General features: G+C 30.6%; 1 long non-coding RNA gene across 2 annotated transcripts in view; it reads left to right on the top strand.

Moving 5' to 3' along the window:
* Nucleotides 1–3,587, top strand: part of LOC112905234 — an 8,114-nt gene extending 4,527 nt beyond the window's left edge. The window contains exons 2-5 of one of the 2 annotated variants that reach the window (XR_003231641.1): nucleotides 939–1,165; nucleotides 2,638–2,766; nucleotides 3,215–3,357; nucleotides 3,427–3,587. This is a non-coding gene — a long non-coding RNA (uncharacterized LOC112905234). Of the gene's footprint in view, nucleotides 1–938; nucleotides 1,166–2,637; nucleotides 3,358–3,426 lie in introns of both variants that reach the window. The other variant, XR_003231640.1, reaches the window with a different exon arrangement.
* The last annotated feature ends 32 nt before the right edge of the window (nucleotides 3,588–3,619 follow it).

The raw sequence follows: 3,619 nt of genomic DNA, 5'->3' as shown, positions 1-3,619 counted from the left end.
TTAATCGGAGGAAATTTCGATTGGTACGGCCCTGGCTGCAGCCCTTCGTCAGCTGTTCTCGCCAAATATGCATTGATGACGTCATTGTTTAGTTAGGTAGATGTATGACAGACTCGAGTTTGTTTAATGCCCCTGCCCGCCGAAGGCGGGCTGATACATTAGAATAATGTTAGGAAGATATGTTTTAGGACAAACGATGTTTGGCGGGAACAGCTGACGGAAGGCTGAAGCCAGGGCCGTACCTACCGGTATTTCCTCCGATTAAGAAAACTTTAAGGGCCTGTATCTCACTCACATTCATTTTTAAACAAATAATAAACAAAATTCTAGTAAATACTACTACACTACTTCACTTGGTGAGTACTACCTACCTGACTAAACTTCATGTCTCAATTCCAATGTCAACTAATGTAAAAAATTACCGACAATTGGTATGTTATTTATAAATACCTACATCTTAATTATACTATTTTTGCAAAATTTGTTTATGATTGTCTTCCAAGTGTTTACAGTATAATTTTTTTTTGGAATGATATAGTAATAAACTAGGTGTTTCTATAACGCCACAATGGCAATCATTTTTTCTTTATGTAGATATACATTACTTAAAATGTGAGGTGTCATAATATTATTATATTATCCAATGTTTTACATTGCATCATAACGAATGACTTGCCAGAAAATAAGCTAAATGATTACTTATATTAAAAATATATAACCATAAAGTGAGTATTGTCCTAATTTGTTTTCTTTTTCCATTTTCAATGTCAGTAATAAGTTGGTTAGTTACAAATAAATGTCCATTTGCAATAAAAAGCAAACTCGTGTACTTTTTAACATTCTTTATCTTTAATAATTTATCACATTCTCTACTTAGGTATTACATATTATTATTATGTATATTTGATTATATTTGCATATAACAGAGCATTTTTCAGGAAAATTATACAAACTTTGGACACCATGGGATGTCATCAGGCATTTGACCAGTGCTCAAAGGAGACGCCTTTAGCTGCAGAACGTGGCAGTACCTGAAAGAAGTGTAAAAGTGTCTCTTTAAACACAGAAAACAAATAACGCGATACCTATCTTTTGCTAAAGGAAGGATTTGCAATCATTAATTGACATTGCCTTGTGTGCACCACAGGGTAACACAATTAAAAGAGTAAGAAACAACAATAATTACAGTCACTTAAACTTTGTTTTAAGATAGAAAGGTGCAATTCCTGGGTACTTTTGTGTTTACTTATTTATTAACTACTTTACGTATGTGAGAAAACTGTAGCTAACAAATTTCTCAGAATAACACAATATAAATTAACTTGCAAAATGAAATTTCAATGTCTAATTAAAAATTATAAATTCATCAATCAATCAGTAACGTTTACCTTTTTCTGCGAATATGTTAAAATGACTTTATTTATATCTACCTCATTGTTTTCCAACATTTAATATTTTAGAAAGTATGTTGGGTTGCCTAACCACTTGTTTAGTTTCTGGTAATTAATTTTTGTACTTTAAAAAGTGACCTTTCATTGGTTCGACAGGACCGGACTAAAAATTTTCAGGAGATGGTTGCTAGATACAATTAATAGTTTTTGTGAATGTTGAAGTTAGTTTAAAACTTTTAATTATTATGCTTAAGTGAATGTCTTGAATGAATTCCACAAGATTAATAATAACTGCACAAGTTTATTTTACCAATCAATGTTTTAAATATTTTCCTGAACAGCCAAAATAACGTGATTTTAGATAGAGCTTAATTTAGGAGATATTCGGTTTTAGAAAATACTTTTTATTTTATTTAACAATCAGCAGTGATTTTATACTAATTTAAAAAAAGCAAATACATATAAGTTATTACGTCGTTGAATACTACAATAGATATTCAAAAATAGCAACGCAAACTACTACATTGTAAATTGTAAATTTAGTGTTCTGAATTGTATGCACTGAATTTAAAATCTATCGTTTAATTGCTCAATAGTGTTAATTGGCTGAACATAAACTAATTGTTTTAAGTGGTCCCATAAAATGTCTGAAGGATTGAGTTATAAATAACTTTTATTGAAATGTATTTCCTTTTTTTCTACTTTAGAATAATAAATGAATTGTTAAATAAAATATTAAAGTATTTTTTAAAACTGAAAATCTAAATGAAATTCTATCTGAAGAAAGTTATCTTTTGATTTATAATTAGAATTCTAGTTTTTTGATATAACATTTCATTTTTGCTGTTCAGTTGCGAAACACCCTGTATAAATACTTAACTATACTTGAATTTTAATTACAAATTTTCATTTATTTTCGGAATTAATTCAATGAAAATGAATAATAAAAATTCTGTTTGAATTTCATAGTGGAAATATTTCCCTGGATTCGTGCCTGCTTTGTTGAGTTTTTATCGTTTATTCTTCAAATAAATCGCTTTTACATATTGAAATGGCTTTTAACCTTGCGGAGGGAGCGGGGTAAAGAGACATTGTGAAAGGAACTGTTTGAATGTATTATCGTATATCGTTATCTCTTGAGATTATTAGCTTGGCCACATGTCTCATGTTGTTTGAACGATTTCTTACGAAAATAATAAAAACCGTCGCAGAAGTCTAATATGATGCTTCTGCGTACCGTTTCTAGGTCATCACCGTTTCGGGCATAGCTTTAGAATATTCTTGCAAGCCTTATAGCAGTATGCAGTGCATGAGTGTATCTCGTTTTTGCTGTCCGTTGGTCTATGCTGTCTATAAAGGGAGACGACGCCTGAAGGTATTTAGCCCTAATCCTTATTCAATTTTCATTTGATTGTGTGGAATATGTTTCTATTTCGTGATTGATGGGTTTCGATTACCGTTGCTTAGATCTTTTTTGACGTGATGTCTTCGTGCTTCAACATGGGAGTCCATCTTGGCATCTTGCCTGGTCGTTCATCTACTGTGAATTTTTATAAACTCTTAGTTTATTTCAGGTCGAATAATTATGGTTTTGTAAGAATTTTTAAATTTTCAAAACAGGTTTAGGCGATGATTGTAGATTTTTCGTATCGATGTGACCACGCCTTGAAACATTGCCCTCGTTTTATAGCCAAAATATATAAAATATTTCTCAAAAATATTCATCTGCCTTCAAAAATTCTATATTTATGTTAGAAAAATTTTCATTTTTGCCTCGTTATTCTAGAGTTTGAATTTTAACTTGTTTTTTTTTTATAATACAGGCTTGCTGTCAGATAACAACCTAAGATTGGATGGACAAACTACTTACAGATGTTATGTCTTTTAAAGTGTGACTTATTTTATTTCCGAAAATGCCTCTAATGAGTTGATTGAAAAATTCATTGGACATAAAATGTTAACAATGGTAATTATCATTAATAATAAAATAACAAAACCTAGTGAACATATAAGTAATATTAAATTGTTTCAAAAGGTTTCCATTAAAACATAAAGATGAACATGAGGAGGTAAATCGAAAGGAGTCGAAACGTGGAGAAACAGAGCCCTCACTCACACTTTCTTCTCTTGGACTTGGAAAGGACAGTTGTATTTATGAAATGGTTTGTGAATTTTTAAATCTTGTATTTCGTTAGTTTGACAATAATTACTACTACAATTTTTTACTC

This window comes from Agrilus planipennis, unplaced genomic scaffold (genome assembly GCF_000699045.2).
Source record: "Agrilus planipennis isolate EAB-ADULT unplaced genomic scaffold, Apla_2.0 scaffold39, whole genome shotgun sequence".
Taxonomy (NCBI): Eukaryota; Metazoa; Arthropoda; class Insecta; order Coleoptera; family Buprestidae; genus Agrilus; species Agrilus planipennis.
Note: the sequence above shows the minus strand (reverse complement) of the source record. Positions and strands in the feature narration are given on the sequence as shown.